The sequence below is a fragment of the Lathyrus oleraceus genome, chromosome 1, assembly GCF_024323335.1.
Source record: "Lathyrus oleraceus cultivar Zhongwan6 chromosome 1, CAAS_Psat_ZW6_1.0, whole genome shotgun sequence".
Taxonomy (NCBI): Eukaryota; Viridiplantae; Streptophyta; class Magnoliopsida; order Fabales; family Fabaceae; genus Lathyrus; species Lathyrus oleraceus.
The window spans coordinates 166,532,408-166,558,171 of NC_066579.1; positions in this window are offsets into that span (position 1 = coordinate 166,532,408).

Below are 25,764 nucleotides of genomic sequence, written 5' to 3' on the forward strand. Positions count from 1 at the left end.
CGTCCGTCTTCATCTGTTTTCGTCCTCCTTTTTCTGACTGAAGCTTGGCTATTTATAATGCTCTTGTTGTGACCTAATGGGCTCAGAATGAAGCCCAAAAATTCTGATGTTCGCAAGCTTCGCTAGGCGAGCGTGTAGCGAAGGTTCGCTAGGCGAAGGAATTGCTCGCCTAGCGAGCAGGCCAGTTTGGGCCATTTTCTGGATTGGGCCTGTTGTGAGCTGGGCTTTTGTTCCTTTAAGGTCAGTGCCTTGCAGAATAAGTTGGAGTGCTTCGAGAAATGTTTTGCAAGATTAATGGGCAAATTTTGGGGTATGACAGTGACCTAGATGGAATTTGCCCATCCTGCATAACAGGATAAATGTCTATGGGCCCAATATTGAACTGGACAAGGATGACACAGTCTATGCCTTGTGTTCAATATAGACATAAGGGCAAAAAGGTAATTCTACACATAAGTATTATCACAGAAGGATTTGTCAGATCACATGACATTTTCGTGTCTTGGGTAGCAGTGATGTGTTGCTAGATACCGCTCACTGTTTATTATGTTAAATACGTGATTTAATATAATTCTCAATGCTGCAAAAACCTACAGGGTCACACACAAAGGACGGATTGATAAGAGATAGAGTAACTAAGGAACACCGTAAGATACGGTGCACTTAAGTGAGTTGTAGAACATCGTAAGGTACGGTGTACTTAAGAAGAATACGAAATATGGTAAGGTACCATGGGCTTAAGTGATTTTGGACATATTATAAGATATGGGCCAAAATACACTTAAGTGGACTTTTTAGCTTGAAGCCCACACAAGTGGTTCTATAAATAGAACCCTTGTGCAGAAGCATTAATTGCGGTTGCATTATTTTCGTTTTCTCTCTTTCTCTCTCTCTCTCTCTCTCTCTCACTCAAAGCCTTCATTCATACCAGCTAGCATTGAGATTGAAGGAATCTGTTCGTGCGGACTGAGTAGAGACGTTGTCATCGTTCAACGTTCGTGATCGCTTCGTGGATCTGCATCAAAGGTTTTGATCGTCACAAGAGATCTGCACCAAAGGTTTCAATCGTCACAAGAGGTAAATATTCTATCACTGATCATGACCATTCGTAAGGATCTCTAAAGGAGAAAATTTTAATTTCCGTTGCGTTTTGGACCGCAATTCCCCTTCATTTTGTCCTCCAAGAATTTGTTTTTTTCACTAACTTTTGCTTCGCAGATTCAGCCGAGTGAAAAGTTTGAAGAACGGTGGGTTCGATCAAACAAGTAACGATAACCGGAGGATTGTGAAGAAAGCTTAGGATTCAAGCGACTTGCGTTCGAAATCAGCCGAGCTGAAGTTTTGGAGAACGTGGCGTTCTTGCAATAAGGTAGCTGTAACCGGAGGTTTGTTCGAAGTGCTTGAAGGACTTGGTTCAACTCGAATCAAGGGGAGAGGATAGAATAAGATATGCAATAACACTAGGGGTTAATTGGTGGTGATAATTTGTTCTCTTGTATTGACTTTGTAATGTGTTAATAAAAACATCTCAATTTTAGATTTAGAATTGAGGGCAGATGTACCCTAAGCGAGGACGATAGGGGAACTGCCTCAACAAATCCGGTCTTGTTCCCTCTATCTCTTAACTCTTTAAATTCTGCATTAATTACGTTTTGTATGAAACTAAATAGTAAAATCAATATCGCTTGATTGTTGTGCATATTAACTGTTCGATAAATTGGTGCAATCACTTTAATTGTGTAACACCTCAAAATTTGCCCTCCTCTCTTGGGATTAGCATGACATATTACATATCATTTTTAGGTCATTAGGCATTGCATATTGCATATCATATGGTTACATTGTGCAAATCATCCTCCCAAGTCTTGATCAGGAGATGAAGAGGTCATGTGCATGCTGGGGTTTCATTGGACTGGTCATTAATCATCTGAGGGTGTGGAGGTCCAAATTAGGGTTTTGTGATTTTCAAGGATATTGGTCTTCATTTTGATTACAATGATTCATCATCATCATGGTTTGACATCATCAAGTGTTGAAGCAGATTCCTTGAGATTAGGGTTTTGACCACTGGTCAACCCTAATCAGTTGCATTGGGCCAATCAGGGCATGATCAGGAGATGGGGTCTATGATGTATATGGGGATCATCTTATGTTTTTATGGAGCTTAATGAGGCTAGGGTTTCACCCTTGGGCCATTTCATCAGGAGATTGGAGCTCAGATTGATCTGTGCATGGCCAAATTCATCTATCAGTTAGAAAAGTCAACTGTGGTCAACTGTGCTTGATTTAATGGATTTGGAGGTGGGATTGAGTTGGATACACTTCATTCATGTTGGAACAAGTGTTATTTGACATTTCAAAGCTCAAGAATGAAGAAAATCAAGTCAGGACAAAAATTGCCAAAAATAGAAAGTGACTTATAATGGAAGTTTCCAAAAATGGAAAGTTTTTGACTACAAAATTACATGTCCAAGGAAGCTTCAAATGGAAATTTGTTCAACATGAAAGTTGTAGATCTTGGTCTCACCTTTCCAAAAAGTCCAAGAACTTGAAATTCCAATGTATGGTTGGCAAGTTATGGTCCATTCAATTTCAAAAATGACCCATAATCAGAGGGGCATAACTTCCACATGGAGTGTCCAAATTGAGTGATCTTTTTATGTGCAAACTCCATTTGACATGTACTTTCATGGTGCATAATTGGAATTCATCAAAAATGGTCAATACAAAAAGTCAATTTTCAAGTGTATAGTTAAAAATCCAAGGGCAAAATGGTCCAACTTGAGAAATAATGAGAATTTTGGAATGGGGATTTTTGCAACACCTCACAAATGCAAATTGAAAATGGTTTGAACTGGCATAACATGTTGAGGTTCATTATTTGGTCAAGTCACTTGTGAATTGCATTTGAAAATTATACCATTTTGCCATGACATAGTAAAAATCAAAATTACAAGGCCAATAGATGTGGGACCAATGCCAACTCATCACAAATGGAATTTGGAGAGTGTGTGAGCTGTCATACAGCTGTCACAGGGCATGTGTAAAAAGTCCATTTTGCCCTTGCTTAGTAAAGTGCATTTTTGCTAATCACATTGCAATTTGGTTAATTGGATGATTAAGAGGTGATTAATTGGAAGTATAAACTCTTAATCATAACTAACTTCTGAGGAGAATCACATTTCACAAGAAATTGCAACCAATTTTCCCTCCAATTCTCCAAATTTCTCAAGAACACACAAGAACAAAATTCCACAAAACTCTTCCAATTCTCCATCAAATCATGAATTTCTTTTTGATTCAATCTCCAATCATCTTCTTCTTCAACTGTTTTGGAAGATCAACATCAAAATCTCCACGAATCGCCAATGTCCATTCTTGATGCATCCATGGTGAATTGAGTTTCCTTCCTCTAGAAGCTACATTGGATTAATCCAAACACTCCAGTCATCTTCCTGAGCTTTGTGCTTCACCTATTTTGGATCAACACGCGCAAATACCACAAGAATTACCACTGCCTTCAATTTAAGGTGAGATTTCGAATCTCATGATTTGGTGAATGTTCATGTGCGTTTTGTAGTGTATTTGATGTAGATGATCATGATGCTTTTAGATTTTGGAATGGTTGAGTGAGTTGAGAGAAATCGTGCTTGAAAGAGTTGATGTTAAAACCTAAAATGCTCGATCCGTGAGATATGTTAGGAATTAGGTTGAATCGTTTACATATTCGTTATCCTTGTGAAAAGACGGTTCTAGTGGATATAGGCTCGTTAATTTTCATGGAAGTTTCTTGTTCTTCGAATCTGGAAAAATTCTGGAGTGTTCTTGCTCAAGAACACTCCCAAACGCACGTTTGATCCTCAAAATGCCTGGCTGGATTTCGAATCTTGTTTACCGCCATCCCTATCCAATCTGCGTGCGCCATGGCTTATGTTCAAAACTACGTCGTTTTGGCCAGTGGCATTAGTATTACAAAAATGCCACTGGCGCATTATATAAATATATTATTTCATTTTCATTTTCTTGTGTTATTTCATTTTGTTACATGATCTTTATAAATTAATAACTCCTTCATTTTTGATCCAATTTGAGTGAAACTTTTTGTGCCATACTCATGAAATTGTGTAGAATTTAATGGACATTTTTGGAAATTTTTTGCATGGATGGAAAAATAAAATGGCTAGGGTTTGTAGGATGTGACACAATTGTATACATGTTGCCATAACCTATGTGAAATGCTCATACATTTAAAGAAATTCCTGAAATTTTTTGTGCCCATTCTAGACATGTTGCTGGTGATTTCCATGTAAATTTTGTGATTTTTGGATACCTGATGATTGAGATATGATTTTTTGAATCTAGGTGTGACAATTTGTGTCACACCTAGCTAGGTCAACTTCATGAACTTATTTGCCTGGCCTATGATTGCTGGATTGGATTGAAATTTTGCATGGATGATCATTGATATGTTGAGATGTCATGAGAATTTTTCTGGATTTTTCTATGGCATTTTCAAATTGATTGATAATTTTCTTCACTGTATGCTCATTGTGCAACCTTGTGTGACACATGTTTGTATATTATTTGTGAAATTCTCATATGGTTTTGGATGAAGATGAAATTTGGTATGCTGATTGTAGACGCATTGTAGGACATCATGCTTTTGGTCCCATTCATTTCTTAATTGTTCTCACTCTGTTATGAATTTTTGAAGTGAATGCATGTGTTGATACCTTGAATTGGCTTGAATAATTGTGTCTGGATTTCTTGATTTTCATTGACCTAGTTCCTTTTGTCCAATTGAGCTGAAAATTGACATGCTATACCTTGAATATGTCCTGTTTAGGTGTGAATTATTTGAGGATTTTTGGAATTATTTTGGTATGCTTTTGATGGAATTCATTCTGTTTGGACATTGGATGTTGCATTTGACCTAGTTTGACTTGTTTTGGTCATGAAATGAATATGGTGAATGATATGAGTATGGGATCAATTGCATTTGCTTTCTATTTGCTTTAAGATGATTTTGGTTGAGAATTGCTTGCTGTTTAGAAGTTTTTCTCCCTTTTGGACCCTAGGCTTGGCCTAGTGGTCTAGTTTCTCACATTTGGTGTGGATTTTCAAGATGAAATGCATAATGCTCAAGGAGAATGCTTCAAGTCAATTAAATTGAGATTGTTTGGTGTTGTGAACTAATTTGAATTTGTTTTGTAGGTTGTGAAGCTTGGGCTTGAGCTTATAGCTTGCACTTATGTGCATTAACCTGTGTTGCTTAATCTGTATAGTCTGACTGATTAACATTTGCTGTTTATTGTTGTTTGTCTGAGTACTGATGATACTTGATTGATTTCAGGTACATTTAGTCGGTTACAGTTCTTTAAGAACTTGCTTGCTGCTGCTTGGTTTTTTAACCAGTTGAGGTAGAATCTCTAATCTTCATGTAGTCTGGAAGACCTGGCCTGTTACTTGGCCAGGCAACTGTCTGAAGTCCTCCTTAAGAGGCGATGTCTGTGATTGTTTACTTTTGTGCCAAGCAGGTAAAGACCTCTATGAGGCAATTGGTGGATCAAAGGGATATGCAATCTATCCCCCACTATTCTGTGAGTCGTCCCTCTGCTCACACGGCTGTGTGTTGATGCATTGGGACACAAACCCAAGATCTTGTGTTGTTGCACAATCGAGTCAGAGTCTTTGAGCGTAGAAGGGTCCCTCCATTCTGGACCCACGCTCCTTTGTCTGAAGCTCTCCCTGGTCAGGGATAAGAGCTGTGAAGCCTAATCTTCACTCACCTTTCATCTGCTTCACCTTAGCCTCGTAATGGCAAGGTTAAGAGCGAACACTACCCATGTACAGATGACTTGCTTCGGCAGTCAAACCCATTGTTTGAGCCTTACTTGATTGGTTATAGTGTGTGCTTTATGAATATGTGTTTGCTCTGTTTGATTGTATGCTTGTATGCTTGCTTTCTTCCTGGATAGGGTTAGCTTGCAGTTGTGCAAGTAGGTAGAAACCTCAACGTAGGGTAATGATGCATGACAACACTAGGCTCGAGTCCAGCTCCCTGGTAGTGTGTCTTCCCTTGGTTTCTGGCTAGATTTTCTTTCCCTTGAGGGGGGAACTACATCGCCCTGATCCTTGTTCCAGACGAGGTATGTAGGCAGGTGGTCGTGCGAGACCACTCCGGGCAACCTTTTTTCTTTTTTGTGTGTGTTTACTTGTTATCTGATTGTGTTTGATTGTGCTTGTTGTGTGCTTGGAAGCCGGTGTAAGTCCATTGAGTGGCATCTGGGTTCCAGTGTGCGTGTGTTTTGGTTCGGATGCTGATGTAAGTCCAGTGATTGGCATTCGGGCTCCACGTTTGCCTGTTTGGGTGCGTGTGTTGTTTGGCGTGCGTGAGCCGAACTACAGCAGCTCTGATTCTCGTTCCTGACGAGATATGTAGGCATAGGATGCGATGTCCTATCGAGCTCTCTTCCTTAACCCCACCTGTGTTCCCTGTGTGTGTGATGTTTAGCAACCTTTTCTTTATTTTAGAACGTGGATCCCGTCGAGTACGACGGACGTGAGGGGTGCTAATACTTTCCCCTTGCGTAACCGACTCCCTTACCCTTTCTCTTTGGTCGCGAGACCATTTCCTTTCCAGGTTTCTCTGAGCGTTTCTGTCATACCCCAAAATTTGCCCATTAATATTTCAAGACATTTTGCAAGGCATTCCGACTCATATATAACACTGATCTTGAAGAAACAAAGGCCCAGCTCACGGATGGCCCAATCCAGAAAATGGCCCAAACTGGCCTGTTCGCTACGCGCTCGCCTAGCGAAGCTGACAGACAACAAAAATTTCGGGCTTCATTCTGAGCCCATTAGGTCACCATTATCACTATAAATACCAGCACTTAAGTAATAAAAAAAAAAAAACGAAAAACGAAAAAAAAATAAAAGAAAAAAAAAAGAATTTTTTTTTTAATTAATTAATTAATTAAATAATTAAAATAAATAAATAAAATATAACAAATTATTTTGGACTTGGGTCTCCCTCATTCCAAGCCCATTACCCACGAAATCAGTCTATAAATACTGAAGTTTCAGTAGAGGAAAGGACACTTGGAGTTACACTGGGAGATTCACTGAAAAAAAAGAGGATGAGAACAGAGAAGAACGAATAGAAGTTTTGGCATAGGAACCCTGCCTACCCGGAGAATTCAGAGTAAAGAAACCCTGAAGGCAGCCCATCTGCACCGAAGCCATCGCCGTCCAATTCCCGCTGCCTAACTTATTCCGATACTACAAGTGGTCAATCCCTTCAACCTTGAATTGGCAAACAGGTTTGCGTATCTCTATTGTTTATACTTTCAATTGGCCATATCTACATATATAATGCATCATGATTAAATGTTGATATATAATTTGCTTTCGTATGGGAATTTAAATATGCCTGAATACCCTGAATGTTTGATCATGTTATTCCTGTGATAAAATGCCATAAAATTCAAAGTTCCTAACGTGGGGCTGTTTTCAAATTCAAAATCCGTGGCCGCTCGCTAGCACCTCGCTAGGCGAGCCTGGGGCGAGTATTCGCCTGGCCTTCGCTAGGCGAGGCAGAGGCGAACGAGACAGTAGCTGACTTTTCTATTCTGTTTTTTTTTTTATGTTTTATCATAGCCATGCATTATTAATCCCATCCTATTTATTGTTGTGATATTTCTCCGGTGTAATCTTCGATTGCACCCTGATTTGGTGTTCTGACATGTTTCTTTTTTTGAGTTTCGTAAAGGTTCACATATCCCAGGAAAAGGTTATTGGCTAGGTATTCCACTTTATTTGTGGGATACCCTTGTGGAGTTTCACCCTAAATTAATTTTTAATGTATTAATTTCTAATGTATTAATTTTTTAATATATTATTTTTAATAATTTTAATGTGGAGTTTCATCCTAATTATATAATTAATTGTAAAACTTTGCCTTTGAATAAGTGATCTTGGACCTCTCTTTGTTGCCTTACGATTACGATATTACGGTCATGTCCCGCGAACGTGGGGATACCCTTAGCGAAGACCCTTCGGTTAAATCATCATAAAATAAATTATAGTCCCTCGGATGTTGCCTTCGAATATACAACTTTGTCCCTCGACGACCCTCCGATGTTGCCTACGGTTAAAAGATGATAGTCCCTTCGAATGCTAAGATATCCTCGTAACTGTTGCCTTCAATGACCTATCGATGACCCTACGATGACCCTTAAACATCCAAAGGATAAAACTACTTATTTCTCAATAATAAGGACAGTTTTACCCTCATAAGGATAGGAAATACTAATAAAGACCTTGGGTCGGTATAACTCTTAATTGCTGGCTCACAACCTAAAACATTTTTTCACACCTCACACCTTTCAAAATACCGTCAGAAAATCACCACTTGGTATACATTCATACCAGAATCATTACCGAGTTATATTTTTCTAAACAATTTTCAAAACTAAACGAGATAATCACTTTGTATACATTCATACAAGAATCATTACAAAGTTAAATTCTCTTTTCAAAACAATTTTTCTAAACAATTCACAAACACTTTTTTTTAGACAAAAATAATATAAGTGATCGAGCAATTAAGAGCCCATGGATAACCATGGATACAAAGGGTGCTAACACCTTCCCTTTGTATAATGTACCTCCCGAACCCAAAATCTAAATTAAGGTTTTTCCTGTTCTTTTCCACCTTTCCTTATTGGATAAAAGAAAAGTCGGTGGCGACTCTTGCTAACCGCGTCATTGCGATTAAAACCACAAAAAAGTCCAGTTCACCGTATGACAGAACTGGCGACTCTGCTGGGGACCTTAAAAAGAGAGGTTACCTTAAAAACAAGATCACTTATTCAATTTGTCTGATTTATTTTTAAGGGATTGCTTGGGTATGTTATGCTTGAGTGAAAGATCCTACATCCGGATCTAGTGTACCTTAGGTAAGTAGCAAGAGATCATCGCGACTGTCCGGCGTATACTGGAATGGTCAAAATGATGGCTACGGTTAATGTGGCACTTTGGATGTCCTGATGTTCCTCATGTTAGTTGAGGAAATATTTGGCATTCGCGTGGTGTCATAAAAGCATTAACCAGACCTTTAGAACCCTAATTGACTCATCCTGGCCATTAGAAAGTAGTGAGATAACTGGCTTCGGTTCCGACTGGAGTTGGTTGAGACTCGATACTACACTCTTTGAGATTGGACTTTAGGGAAGCTTCGGTCAACCACTTGGTGTTGCACTGAAGTGGACTTAAGGAAAGGTCAATGATTTGAGATCCTTCTAGAACCCGGTTACTATTCTAAGACAGGTTGAACCAACCAAACTTCAGTGGGGAGGGTATTTACCTATGGAACTCACGCAAGCCTTAAAACCTAGGAATGATTGTTGTGTGACTTGCTTGTGCTTGTTATTTATCTAACAACATGACATCATAACAACATAACATCATAACATCATGGCATTGTACTAACCATTTCAAGGATTTAGGGATTTAACTCTGCTAAAAAAAAAACAGAAAAAACAAAAACAAAAGCAAAAACAAAAGAGAAAAAAAAAAAAGCTCTTTTTGTTAGTTTATGCAAAGTTAAATCCCGAAAGTCCTTGAAAACATTTCATACATTGCATTGCATCGCATAACAGGTATTCTAAAGGATCAGTGTTCTCACGATTTTCCTATCAAACAGATTCCAGCAGATTCAAACAGATTGAACAATGGCTCTCGAACAAACTGTCAAAGATCTCCAGGCCCAGAATGCTCAATTCCAGGAAATGATGCTGAGCTTATCTAAGGGGCAGGAAGAACTGAAAGCTCTTTTGATGGAGAAGAAGAAGGACCAGAAACCTGTGGGTTACATCAACCCGGGGAGAAGGCTTAAGGGACAGGTTACAGGAGTCAAGATTAGAATTCCGAAGGATTCAGAAGAAGAGACCGAGAATGATTCGGAAGATGAGAATCCTAATCTCGTCAATTCTGAGGACGACGATGAAGATTATGAACATGAACAGTACTCTCCGAAGGATGATAAGTACAAGTTGCTGGAAGAACGTATGCTAGCTATGGAGGGGCAGAAAGTGCCCGGTCTGGATTTCGAAAACTTGGGTCTGGTCTCTGATGTGGTCATTCCCCGCAAATTCAAGGTTCCCATTTTCACTAAGTATGATGGTGCCTCTTGTCCTCAGATGCATCTAAGGGCTTATGTGAGAAAGATTCAGCCGCACACTACTGATAAGAAACTGTGGATCCATTTCTTCCAAGAGAGTCTGTCTGGCACACAGTTAGAGTGGTATTATCAGCTTGAGAGCTCTAACATCCGCACATGGACTGATTTAGCAACAGCTTTCTACAAGCACTACCAGTATAATTCTGAGTTAGCGCCTACTCGGCTACAGCTACAAAATATGACTATGGGCTCTAAAGAAAGTTTCAAAGAATATGCTCAAAAGTGGAGAGATTTGGCTGGCAGAGTCAAACCCCCTATGACTGATCGAGAGTTAGTGGACATGTTCATGGGTACACTGACTGGCCCATTCTACAGCCATCTACTGGGAAGTTCCTCGTCAGGTTTCACTGAACTTATCTTGACAGGTGAACGGGTTGAAAGCGGCATTCGAAGTGGAAAGATACAGGCAGCTACTTCTGCAAGCACCAAAAAGTCCTATCAGGGAAAGAATGAATCAAATGCTGTGTACAGTGAGAGGAAGCATAACAAGAAGAATCGTGACCATACTATTGGGGCAGTTACAATTGCCGCACCGCCATCTCAGAACTTCCAACACAGACAAGACAGGTCGAGAAGACAGTTTACCAAGATCAATATGACTTTAACCCAAGCACTGCAGAGTATGTTAAAGGCCAATTTGATTACCCTCAGAGGCCCTCCTGCAAATCCCAACACTACTTCTCCTCGTTATAATCCCAACGCCAGGTGTGCCTATCACTCCGATAGCCCCGGGCATGATACGAATGATTGCTGGTTGTTGAAGAACAAGATTCAGGATATGATCGACGCTGGAGAAATTGAATTTGATCCTCCGGCGACCCCCAATGTCATCACAACACCTATGCCTAATTATGACCAGAATGTTAATGTTGTGGACGACAATTCTCACGTTACTGACGTTGCTGATTTAGCATCTCCTCTCCTGATCGTTAAGAAGAATTTATTGCAAGCTGGTTTATTTCCAGGTTGTGCTGAAGATTGCGATCTCTGTGTACTCCGACCCAATGATTGTTTGAAGTTGAAGAACGGCATTCAACGGCTGATGGATGATCGTACAATTCTATTTGAAAGGGTTCCTAAGGTGGACAACTCTATTGAAGAGGTATCTGTGATTGCTAGGTCCAAAGCTCCAGTGAAGATTACCGCTACTAGAGTGCCTGTGAAGATTACCGCTGAGCCCAAAGGGGCTCCCCTGATTATTACCGCACCTGGCCCCGTGCCATATTCCTCCAGCAAAGCTATTCCGTGGAACTATGGAGGCGACGTTTACATCCATGGCATAAAGCAAGTTGGTAGTTCTGCTAATCCTAATGATATTGTGGGGACTAGTAAAGTTACTCGAAGTGGAAGGATCTACTCCCCAGAAATCTCACCTCCCGCTCCCGAAATTCGAGGAAAAAGACCAGTCAATCCTCCTCAGTCAGAGACACCGGTCGAAGTTACTTCTGAAGATGTTGCCAAACAGGAAATGGAAGAGATGCTGAAAATCATCCGTAAGAGCGATTTTGATGTAGTGGAACAATTGGGGCATACTCCGTCTAAAATCTCAATGTTGTCCTTGTTATTATCCTCTGAATCCCATGCCAATGCATTGATGAAATTCTTGAAGACCGCTCATGTGCCTCAAGAAACATCCGTCGATCAATTCGAACATTATGTTGCTAATTTGACTGTTGACAATGGCCTAGGCTTTTCCGATGCTGACCTGACGCCAGCAGGAAAGAATCACAATAAAGCTCTGCATATCTCCATCGAGTGTGAGGGGATCACCCTGGCTCACGTGTTGATCGACAACGGCTCTTCCTTGAATGTGCTCCCGAAAGCTGTACTCGATAAATTTGACTACAAAGGCATTGAACTGAAACCTAGTGATGTTGTGGTGCGTGCTTACGATGGTGCGAATAGTGTTGTCTATGGTGAAGTGGTTCTCCCTATCAAGTATTCAACACTACCTTTCACGTGATGGACATTCGTCCCGCCTACTCCTGCTTGTTGGGGCGCCCTTGGATCCATGGGGCAGGTGCGGTAGCTTCGTCGCTTCATCAAAAGCTGAAGTATCCAATAGCAGGCATGGTTGTCACTGTATGTGGAGAAGAAGAGTATATTGTCAGTAGTGTCCAAGCCTTCAAATACGTCGAGATGGATGGTGAATTCTTTGAGACTCCTTCTCAGTCATTTGAAGTGGTTCCTCCACCCAGTCCTGTCCTTAAGCCAACTCCCCTTGTGCCCAAGGTTGTTCGTGCTCCCCCTGTCATGATCTCTCTGAAAGATGCTCAAGCCGCGATTGAAAATGGTGATCGTGCTGGTTGGGGTCAACTGATCAATGTACCGTACAAGTCTGATAAAGCTGGCCTGGGGTTTAACTCTGGAAAGATAGTCAAAAATCAGATTAATGCTATGGAAGATGCTGATAGTGATTGCGACTTGGATAGCTGGATTTTCCCAACAATTGGTGACGGACTCAACAATTGGAAGACTGAAGACATTATCCCGATTTCCTTTAGTCAGGAGTAATTGTTATTGTTTATTCTAGAATTGCAAATTTTAATTTTCTTTTACAATCAAACTTCTTAAAGCATTGTGTCTATGCCCGAGGCACAATGGCTAATTTGTTAGGGGTTTGTCATTTTCATAAGCATATTCATATTCAATAGATCAATGGACTTTTTGCATTCAAATATTGCGCTCTTTATCTTTCCTGTCATTTTTCAAACAAGCTATGTTTCTTGCACACACTCACGTAACAATTTGCCGATCCATATCCACTCTGGATCCTGTTGGTAATGACTCTGCTACTGTTCATTATGACTTTGAAAATCCGATCTACCAAGCCGAGGATGGAAGCGAGGAAGATTGTGAAGTACCTGAAGAACTTGCCAGACTGTTACTACAAGAAGAAAGGACTATACAGCCGCATGAGGAGTCAGTTGAGACTGTAAATCTGGGTACCGAGGTGGACAAGAGAGAAGTCAAAATAGGAGCAGGCTTGGAAAGCAGTATCAAGGAAAGATTGATTCAGATGCTACATGACTATGTGGAGATTTTTGCTTGGTCTTACGAAGACATGCCAGGGCTGGATACCGATATAGTAGTGCATCGTTTGCTGACGAAGGAAGATTGTCGTCCTGTTAAGCAAAAGGTTCGTCGCATGCGTCCTGAAATGTCCGAGAAAATCAAGGCCGAAGTCATGAAACAATTTGATGCTGGTTTTCTGGCGGTTACTTCTTATCCTCAATGGGTTGCTAATGTGGTACCAGTGCCAAAGAAGGATGGTAAGGTGCGAATGTGTGTGGATTACAGAGATTTGAATAGAGCGAGTCCCAAGGATGATTTCCCACTGCCACACATTGATGTTCTGGTAGACAACACCGCTCAACACAAGGTATTCTCCTTCATGGATGGATTCTCGAGTTATAACCAGATCAAAATGGCACCTGAGGACATGGAGAAGACTATGTTTGTGACGCAATGGGGCACCTTCTGTTATAAAGTAATGCCGTTTGGTTTAAAGAACGCAGGAGCAACGTACCAGCGTGCTATGGTGGTTTTGTTCCATGACATGATCCATCATGAAATAGAAGTATATGTGGACGATATGATAGCCAGGTCTCATACTGAAGAAGAACATCTCGATCATTTATACAAACTGTTTGAGAGGCTGAAGAAATACAAGTTGAGATTGAACCCGAACAAATGCACCTTTGGAGTAAGATCCGGTAAACTCTTGGGCTTTATTGTCAGTGGTAAAGGTATTGAGGTTGACCCGGCCAAGGTGAGAGCTATTCAAGAAATGCCAGTTCCCCGTACGGATAAAGAAGTCAGAGGTTTCTTGGGACGTTTGAATTACATTGCCCGGTTTATTTCCCATTTGACCGCTACTTGCAAACCCATCTTCAAGTTACTGAGAAAAAATCAGGAGATGATATGGAATGATGAATGTCAAGAAGCTTTTGACAAAATCAAGAAGTACCTCCAAGAACCTCCGATTCTGGTACCACCAGTTGAGGGAAGACCTCTAATCATGTATTTGACCGTTTTAGAAAACTCAATGGGGTGCGTGTTGGGGCAACATGACGAGTCTGGTCGAAAAGAGCATGCCATATACTACCTTAGCAAAAAGTTTACCGACTGTGAAACAAGATACTCACTGCTCGAGAAAACTTGCTGTGCTTTGGCCTGGGCTGCTCGCCGACTAAGACAGTATATGTTGAATCACACCACTTTGTTGATTTCTAAGATGGATCCTATCAAATACGTATTTGAGAAACCCGCCCTCTCCGGAAGAATAGCAAGATGGCAGATGATTTTAACAGAGTATGATATCCAGTATACCACCCAAAAAGCAATCAAAGGAAGCGTGCTAGCTGATCATTTGGCTCATCAGGCAGTGAATGATTATCAGTCTATGAATTTTGAGTTCCCAGATGAGGATGTCATGCTTGTTACTGATTATGAAGAACCTGGACCAGAGGAAGGACCCGAAGTGGGATCCCGATGGACTATGGTTTTTGATGGATCGTCTAACGCATTGGGCAACGGTATTGGCGTCGTGATCATTTCCCCCAAGGGTGGCCATACGCCTTTCACCGCTAGACTATGTTTTGAATGCACCAACAATATGGCTGAGTATGAAGCGTGTATTTTGGGACTCAGAGCTGCTATAGACCTAAGAATCAAGTTCTTGAAGGTGTACGGAGACTCAGCCTTGGTAATCAGTCAGGTCAAAGGAGAATGGGACACTAAACATCCGAATCTCATCCCTTATCGAGAACGGGTGTTGACATTAATCCCATACTTTGAAGAGATCACATTCGAATATATTCCACGAGAGGAGAACCAGTTGGCAGACGCATTAGCTACCATGTCATCTATGTTCAGAGTCAGATGGGACAATGAAGCTCCCCGGATTACCATTGAACGACTAGACGAACCAGCATATTGTTATGAACTTAACGCTGATGAAGTAGAAGAGAAGCCTTGGTACCACGAGATAAAAAGATATTTAGAAGCTCAAGAATACCCTGAAGGGACATCCATCAATGACAGGAAATTTCTGAGGAAGTTCTCCGCTAAATTCTTTTTGAGTAATGGAATATTGTACAAACGTAACCATGATTCGACTTTGCTTCGCTGTGTGGATAGAAAGGAATCAGAGAAGATTATGGAAGACATGCACGACGGTATCTTTAGGACTCATTCTAGTGGACATACAATGGCCAAGAAGATTCTGAGGTCAGGGTATTATTGGTCTACCATGGAAACTGATTGCCACCATCACTCCAGAACTTGTCATAAGTGCCAGATCTATGCGGATAAAGTACATGTGCCTCCTGCTCCATTAAACGTGTTGACCGCGCCGTGGCCCTTTGCAATGTGGGGCATTGATGTGATTGGCGAAATTAAACCTACCGCCTCTAATGGACATCGTTTCATCCTTGTTGCTATTGATTACTTCACAAAGTGGGTGGAGGCAGCCTCATTTGCTTCTGTTACTAAGAATGTGGTGGCACGATTCATCAAGAACAGCCTCATCTGCCGATACGACGTCCCTGAGAGGATTATCACTGACAATGGCACTAATTTGAACAACAAGATGATTACTGAACTCTGCACGCAGTTCAAAATAAAACACCATAACTCTTCTCCGTACCGGCCAAAGATGAACGGTGCTGTAGAAGCGGCTAATAAGAATATTAAGAAGATTATACAAAAGATGACGGTAACATACAAAGACTGGCATGAGATGTTACCATTTGCTCTTCATGGTTATCGTACTTCGGTACGAACTTCGACAGGGGCAACTTGCTTTACCCTAAAGTTCTGCAGCCACTACCCTTCAAGTTAGGGTTTATGATGTTTAAATATGTAGGCTCAAGGTGTTCTTAATGGGCTTAAGTGTATGGTTTTGGTTCATGAGCAAAATGCTACAAAAGGTGAGGTGTGAAATGAAACTCTAAATGTGGCAAATCTTAAGTGAGTGAACATAAAAGGTACATGGCCAAATGAGGAAAAACACGTGTTGGTTGGTTTGTGCAGCACAAAAATAGTCCAACAGGGTGACTTTAAGGCTTTATAACTTGATGATTACATGTCCAAATGGCAAGGTAATGCAAACAGTAGAAAGAGGGTATTGAGCTTAACACTTTCATGTTGAACACAAATTGAAATGATGAGTGGAAAGAGGTGATAAATGATCGTAAAGTTCAGGTTCCATAGCTGCAAAATGGTTGGGCCAGTTTGGCCTAAATGCTGTCAAAAAATTCAGTCTATGATACCAACTTTAGATGAGTGTATCTTTCAAACCAATGATCCAAATGGGATGATTTCAAAAGGATGTGAAAGAGGACATAACAAGGTACAACTGTCATGAAGAAAGTATTTTCAAAAGATGCCTTTAAGTGCAAGAAATCTGGCCATAAGTCTTGACAAATCTTGAAGATTTTGGACTTAGAAAATTTTCTAAGTGTCCTAAAATAATGTCTTACTTTGACCAAGCACAACTTTCTCAATTTTAATCCAAATGATGCAAACTTTATATCTCTAGAAATCTTGGAACAAGAGGAAAAACTTTCATGTTGGAGAAATTTTCAAATGGAGCTTACATCTTGACGGAAAGTGGGCTTAAAGTGGGTGCAAAAACCATAAAAACTTGCCTTAAATGGAAAGTCAATTATTTCCAAATTTGGTAACCTTTCCAACTCCTGATTAAATGGTAAATCCATGATCCAACCTTATTCAAATTTCACATGTAGGCTCCCTTAGGCATGAATTTTGAGATTCCACTTTCAAAATGTCAGGAGTTGACTTTTCTGGCCCCACAGTTGACTTTTTCCAAACTGTCTGATTCTCGATTCCATTGATCAATTGAAGCACCTCTGGCTCAAATAAAGAGCTGATTTTTTGTGCGTAGACCCTTGTGGACATATTGAGGACCATGGAAATGAGTTTCAACCAAGGAATCAGAAGTAAACCGATTTTATACCAAACCCTAGTTTTAAGGCAAAATGATCAGGAACCGATCGCACTGATTGGCGATGGATCTTTCTGAGATAATTGTGGATCTTCTTAGGCCAAGATGCCTCTATAATCATGACATGAATGGCCCATTCACTTCCAACCAAACATTGCTTATTGCAGATAGCCACGAAACCCTGATTTCTGATTAAATCCATATGTATATTTTGAGAGCTTTGAATCTTCCACTGATGAACTCGGGACCATAATAAGACATATGGAACCCCTTGAGACCCTTGAGACTTGTATACTTGTAGAATGAAGTTCATTTCTCAGTCTTGCTTTGTGTGGGCTCCTTCTGGTAAGGAGTGACCAATCAAACCCTGATTTCCCAAGTCATTAATGCGGTATGCAATGAGTATGACGTAGTATGATGCTAATGCAATGTGAAACAAAATCCCATGCTTTCAAGAAAAAGTGAAGGGTAAATTTTAGGGTATTACAGTTGCCGCTATTCAATCAACTGGAGACCCGAAAGGGAGACAGCAACGACTTTCACAATTTCGAGGTATCAAGGGATTGAATACAATAAAAACCCGAAAATTTACACTGAAGTGAAGTGAAGTAACAATGCTTGTCAGAATCGGCAAAGAGGTGGTTTTGCAAAAAAGAGTCCGTCTGGTACGGTGAGAATCGATCTGAACACCGAAAGAATGTTAGCTTGAATACCAAAATTAATGGTAATACAGAAATAACCATGGCCTGAATGCCGCTCATCAGTCTGAATACTGGAAATTACTTCGATCTGAGCATCGAAAGATATGAGATTATTAACATCGGTCTGAACACCGGGAAAATGACCTGAATGCCACAAGTTGCATCGACCTGAACGTCGGAAAACTCTTCGATCTGAACATCAGAAAACTGGCCTGAATGCCACTTCGGTCTGAATACCGGAAATTGGCCTGAATGCCACAAGTTGCATCGCCCTGAACGTCGGAAACTTCTTCGATCTGGACATCGGAAAACTGGCCTGAATGCCACTTCGGTCTGAATACCGGAAACTTTCATGCCTGTCAGCATCGGCAGAAATAAGGATAATGATAATTGAGGCGGCACGTGGGCCAACGACCTATGCTGGGGATAATAAGTTAAGAACAACCTTCAGTCTGAGTACTGGAAACAAGCTTCTGGTTTATCACTTGGGATACCGAGAATGTTTTATGCTTCAAATGCGTATGTTTGAATTTTTCAATGGTGTAATGCTCCATGAAAATGGAAATGCTACGCGATTTGGGAGGATGTAATGCAATAAGATTCTACATGCAGGGATACAAAATGCTGGGGAGAATGCCAAGCCGGGGCAAGGAAATCTGCTGGGGAAATGATTACAATCTTCTGCACCCTGGTGATGCTGTTGGAGATACACTGCACTTTGTGGGGAAATGACCGGCCACGCGGTGTTCTGGCAATAACAAAGTTCCGAGACTCTGACTGGGGAGAGAATGGCATCGAAAGCTTGCTACTGCGGAAAGCGACAGTGGTTTTGGCAACCAAAATCTACGAGAGAGACGACTCAGCAGGGGGAGCAAACACCGACACGGTACCGAGATTCTGCTTCAAGGAAATAGACCATGAATCTAGCGTCGAGATCATCGATCTGGCATCGAACTCTGAGGAGCAGCTGCTTCTGCTGGGAAGATACAATCTGGCACTGTCAACTCCGCTGGGGGTATACAGTCTGGCACTGTCAACTCCACTAGGGGGTGTATAGTCTAAAACACATGCTTGGGGGAGCACAGTAGTGAGAACCTGCTGGGGATTGAAGAATCCAGTGCTCGGACTAGCTCTGCAGGGATAAGATACCAAAATCCGACTGTTGAAGCAAGACATCTGCGATCGTCTGCTGGGAACCTTAAGGGAATGCCCCGAGTGTACCTGCTCTAAATAGACGATCCGAAGTACTTAAAATTTACAACAATTTTAAATGTTTATTGAGCATATACCTGTAAGGCTCTTATGTTTTATGATGCAATGTTTATCAAAAATTTGGACGTCATTTTCGCAAACAAAATAGTAAAATGAAAATGAACACAGAGATATATTGAATAACATGATTTCATTGATTGAATGGCCTCTGAATAGGCATTTACATCAGGAAGCAATCCCTGGAAAGAGGTAATCGCACAAAAGATAAAACATAAATTAATCTAATGGCAATGTGAAATGGATTTCTATCGGGTTCCAACTCTCCCATGACTCGCTCGTCTTCAAGATCCTCCAGATGACCAGCTTTCTGAAAAAGGTGATTGGACTATTTCCTATCCTTCGAAAGTTTCCAGTTATCGACATGGGATGAGGTTCAGAACTACTCAGAATGCAGTCATTCGCTTAATCCCTAACTTTTGCCTGGATCGCCCTTTCGGGTTTTCAATCCACCGGGATACCCATTTTTGCCTAAGTTGCCTTTTCAAGTTTTCAACTTACCGGGTGTACACTCTTTTTATTTTTAATCCCTAACTTTTGCCCGAACCTTTTTCATTTTCTTGGTTCGTCGGGATGCCCATTTTTTGCCTGGACTATTCCTTTTATCGTCCAGCGGGTCTATTTTATGCGAAGTATTTTTTTACTGCGTCTGAGTTCACAGGGGAAGTGAAGTCTTCACCATCCATAGTTGCAAGCATTAAGGCTCCACCATCAAAAATCTTAGTGACAATGTATGGTCCATCATTGTTAGGAGTCCATTTGCCCCTGTGATCTATCTGAGGAGGAAAGATCCTTTTCAACACAAAATCTCCGACTTGGAAACACCGAGGACGCACTTTCCGATCAAAGGCTCTCTTCATCCGACTCTGATACAACTGCCCATGACAAATGACTGCCATTCACTTCTCTTCGATAAGACTCAACTCATTGAACCTTGTTCGAATCCATTCAGCTTCGTCTAGCTTGACATCCAATAGGACTCTTAGAGAAGGAATCTCCACTTCAACAGGTAGGACTGCTTCTATACCATACACAAGGGAGCAAGGGGTTGCTCCGGTCGACGTACGCACTGAAGTACGGTACCCATACAAGGCGAAGGGTAGCATTTCATGCCAATCTCTGTACGTAACGACCATCTTCTGCACAATCTTCTTTATGTTCTTATTTGCTGCCTCAACAGCACCGTTCATCTTAGGACGATAAGGGGAAGAATTGTGATGTTGAATGTTGAAGTTCTGGCATAACTCCTTCATCATTTTGTTATTGAGATTAGAACCATTATCAGTAATGATTCTTTCGGGAACCCCATAACGACAAATGATTTCTTTCTTAATGAATCGGGCAATCACATGTCTGGTGACCTTTGCAAATGACGCTGCTTCGACCCACTTGGTGAAATAGTCGATGGCAACAAGGATGAAGCGATGCCCATTGGAGGCAGTCGGCTCAATCTTTCCAATCATATCAATGCCCCACATAGCAAACGGCCACGGCGAAGACATCACATTCAAAGGATTTGGCGGCACATGCACCTTATCAGCATAAATCTGGCATTTATGGCACTTCCGAACGTATTTGAAACAATCAGATTCCATGGTCATCCAGTAATAACCCGCTCTTAACAATTTCTTAGCCATTGCATGTCCGCCGGCATGAGTACCGAAGGATCCTTCATGAACTTCCTGCATTAACATGTTTGCTTCGTGTCTATCCACGCATCTGAGCAAAACCATGTCGAAGTTCCTCTTATACAACACATCGTCTTTGTTCAAGAAGAAACTGCCTGCCAATCTTCTCAAAGTCTTTCTATCATTGTTGGATGCCCCTGCAGGGTACTCTTGATTCTTCAGAAAGCACTTGATGTCGTGATACCAGGGCTTGTCATCGACTACCAATTCAGCAGCAAACATATACGCGGCCCTGTCAAGGCGCATAACATCGATTCTGGGAGTATTGTTCCACCGAATCACCTTGATCATGGAGGATAAAGTAGCAAGGGCATCTGCCATCTGGTTCTCATCACGAGGTATATGATATAGCTTTACTGTTGTGAAGAAAGTCAACAGTCTTCTCGTGTAATCTCTGTAGGGGACCAGAGTAGGCTGGAGAGTATTTCAATCACCGTTCACTTGATTGATCACTAGAGTTGAATCTCCGAAGATGTCCAAAGTCTTGATTCTCAAATCAATGGCTTACTCAATACCCAAGATGCAGGCCTCATATTCAGCTTCATTATTGGTGCACTCGAAAGTCAGACGAGCGGTGAAAGGCATGTTGGCACCTTTCGGAGTAGTGATGACAGCTGATGCGTGCTTTTCGCAAGTATACGAACGCGTCAGAGTAATATAAAAGATTATCGAATCCACAGAGACCAAGTGTCAAGCTATCATTATCTGTTGTTATGGTGTTTATCAAAGGCAGTCAAAATAGGTGTTTTTCGTAGTGTGCAATGAAAAGTAAAGTATTTAAATAGATTTAATTAATAAAGACAGGGTCGAATGTAATTCACGTAATCAATTGATAATCCAAGTACTTGCTAATAGAACTACTTATGGGCAATGTTTCCTACTTTGAAAAGAACTAATTTAACAGGAACTGTCGCTTTCGCGTATTCAGAACCGAGTTGTACTCCCTAATCAAACCCTCTTATTATCACTTATAAAAAGGCGCGCATTGCGTTAGAGTAGTAAACCTATTTTTAAGAAATATAGTATCTTGACTAAGTTGAAAAGTATTATAACCTGGACTTCTTAACCAAAAGAGGTTCTTACGAACCAGACTCTAAACTTATAAACACGTCCGAAAATAGTTTTAAAATCTCTTTTCTTCTTAATGTTAAAAACTCCTAATGAACTAAACAAAGCGCTTTCGTTGTTTTTGAAATAGTTAAAAACAATTAAGTTTATAAAGACGTTGGACGGCTTTCGATCTTACCCAACGGAATTGAAGTGCGGGAAAACTTAAGTTGAAAGTTAAAATAGCCCTTTAAGTGTTTCTACTAACAATTGTACGAATTACTGGTTTAATTACGATCCTTACATTCTAGCCTTATAAATTTAGCTAGACATGGTAAAGTAAAAGTGCATTAAAATAAATAAAAGTAGTGCGAGTGCGGAAAGTAAATAAAAGTAGTGCGAGTGCGGAAAGTAAATAATTTAAAGCGAGTGCGAGGAAATAAAGAAAGTAAAGCGAGTGCGAGGAAATAAATAAAGTAAAGCGAGTGCGGGAAATAAATAAAGTAAAGCGAGTGCGAGGAAATAAATAAAGTAAAGCGAGTGCGAGGAAATAAATAAAATAAAAGCGAGTGCGAGAAATAAATAAAGTAAAGGCGAGTGCGGGAAATAAATAAAGTAAAGGCGAGTAATAAAAACCTGCTCCAATCGGAGGGCTGAGTAAATTGCAATGCGGAAAAGAAAATGGCGGCAGGATTAACTTCCTTCCAAAGTGCTCCAAACTCGATTACAGACTCTATCACAGACTTGATTACACAATTGTGGTAACACTCCAATGCGAAGCGATTACCACTATAAAATGATGAATATATGCCTAAGTGAAACAAAGTTGCTTCTGAGTTTGCCTCTGCTCTAAGGTTGGATGATTGTAAAACTGAATTCGCGTTTCTATTTATAAGCAAATAAAAAAAGTGGAATTGACTTGGATGCCCTTCAACTTGAAAATAGAGGAAACCGTTTCCTTCTTGTGGCGCCCGCCACAAGCACAAAGTGGGGCGCCTTAGTGGATGTAGTGGGGAAATGTGGGAGTTGAGGAAGTTGGACTTGGACACGTCATGGCTTGGTCTGTGGTGTAACACCTCAAAATTTGCCCTCCTCTCTTGGGACTAGCTTAGCATATTGCATTTCATCTTGTAGGACATTAGTCATTGCATCTTTGCATATCATGTGGGAACAATAATCAAGTCATCCTCCTAGGTCTTTCTCAGAAGATGGAGAGGTTAAGAGATGCAAGCCTGAGGGTCTCATGAGTTGATCACTAATCATCTGAGGGTTTGTGCTTCAATTAGGGTTTCTTGGTTCCTCAAGGAGATTGATCATTATCTTGGTTGAAATGGTACATCACCATCATCATGGTCTCATCATCACCAAGAGGTTCATTGTACCTGATCATGTTCCTTGGGATTAGGGTTTTGACCTCTAGTCAACCCTAATCAGTTGAATTGTGTCAATCAGGGTTCTTCAAGGAGATGAGGTCTTCATTGAGATGGGGATCATCTTATGGTTTTAATGAGCTTGTATAAGCTAGGGTTTCATTTTGGAGCCATTTCATCAGGAGATTGAGGCTCAAATTCATCTGTGCATGGCCAAGTCATCCATCAACTGAAAAAGTCAACCAAAAGTCAACTGTTGGATTTGGAGGTGGGAAGTGGTTAGAAATACTTCATTCATGTTCAAACAAGTCTCATTTGACATTTCAAACATCAACATTGAAGAAAATAAAGTCAGGACAAAACTTTCCAAAAATAGAAAGTGACTTGTAATTCAAAATTGCCAAAAATGGAAAGGTTTTCTCCTCAAGATTACATCATCAAGAAAGCTTCAAATGAAATTTTTTTGAACATGAAAGTTATAGATCTTGTTCTCCCATTTCCAAAAAGTCCAATATCATGAATTTCTCATGTATGGTTGAAGAGATATGGATCAATCTTGGTCAAATGAACATGGAACTTCAAACATGCATAACTTTCAAACCAAAAGGCCAAATGGAGTGGCTCTTTTTGCAACATTCTTGTTTTAACTTCTAGTTTCCAAAATTGGCATTACATGGCATGCATTCCATTCACATAAGTATTTGAAAATTCAATTCATTTTGGAGGGAAAAAATCAAGTTCAAAATTGGTGAGTTATTTGCACATGCTACTATCACCATTGGCCTTAAAACATTATTTTGAGTGAAATCAAGGCCAAAAACGTGCACTATTCACATGCATCCCATGCATAAGGGTGAAATCCCAATTTTTGCAAAACACCTCCAAATTAACCATTTTTCATTAGCATTTGATTAGAACTTAATTAATCATGATTAGTGAAGCATATATAACACAAATCATAACAGAATTTTCACATTTTCCAATTCTAGATCTAGAATTTCCAAAGTCTCTCAAAATTCTTTTTTCTTTTTTTTCTCCAAATTTCTTCACATCTCATGCATTTTTCTTGATCAATTCATCATCTAGTACCATTATGGAGCAAGATTGAACCAAGAATCACATGAATTCGTGGAGTTTGAAGCCTATGCAAGCTTGAAGATCATCAATGGTGGAATTCAAAATCTGTTGAATCGTGCTCAATTGAATATCAAGACTTCATCCATTCACTCATACAAGCTTTGTAGAGGAAGATTTAAGCATAGCCAGGCCTGGAAAACGCGAAATCACCAAGTTGTTCTTCAAGAGGTCACTTTTTCGACTTCCTTAATTCTTGAAATTGTTGTATGATTCTTGTAGATCTTTTAATGGTGATGATTCTGCAATTTGAATCGAGTGATTTGGTGGAATATTCATGAAGTTACATGTGTTTAAAGTTTCACTCATGAAATTTAAATCCTTCGATTCTTGCGTGTTGTGTTGATTCTTGTTAAATTAATGGTGGATTCTTGATGTACTATGAAAGATCTAGGCATTAGTATGTTTAATTGCAAAAAATAAGAAAATTGTTCTTGATGGATGTTGATGAAATACTGTTCATGCGCGTTTCTTGAAGAGGATGAAGTGCAGTACTTTTGGCCACAGTTTTTTCCATGTAATTCCGTTGCCTTAGGTTCACTGGTACTGGATGCTGATTGGCTGCATGGAATTTCCATGCAGCGCGCCAAATCCTATTTTAAAAAGCTACCGTGTTCGAATCCAGCTGTGGTCATTTTCCAATGATTCATTTCAATTGTTCTTCCACATGTTCATATAAACCACATGCACTTTTTTTTTTATTTTTTTCTCACTTCATAAAATCAAAACAAAATAAATAATAATCCAAAAAATACCAGGATTTTTGCATTAGGTCACATTTTGTGTCTAGTTTTTTATCATTATTTTTTCACAAATTGTGCCTGGCTGGATTTAATTTTGCCCTAGGGTTCTTGTACATGTGTGCATTTTGGATATTGCTTTGCTATATCATTTGTGAAATGCTCAATTCTTATGCAATGCTCATGAAATTTTACATGTAGAAACTAGACATGTTTCTAGACATTTTGGTGTTGAGTTTGCATTTCTATCATTTATCATTGCTGAGTTATGATTTTTCTAAGTTAGGTGTGACAATTTGTGTCACACCTTTGCTTGTCCAACTTGATTGATAAATTTACTCTCTCAAATGAATTCCAAATGTTCTTATTTTTTGTATGGTGCTTAATATGAATGTTGTGAATGCTTATGATTTTTTGTGGAATGTTTGGAATCATTTCTAATTTAATTGAAATTTTTCATTCTGGATGATCATTTGTGAACTTTTGAATGGCATGGATTTTAATTTGTTTGTGAAATGCTGGTTGTTTATCCAATGGATGTGAAATTTTGCACAATGATTCTAGACATGTTAAAGTTTGTTTTGGCTTTGGTTGGAAGT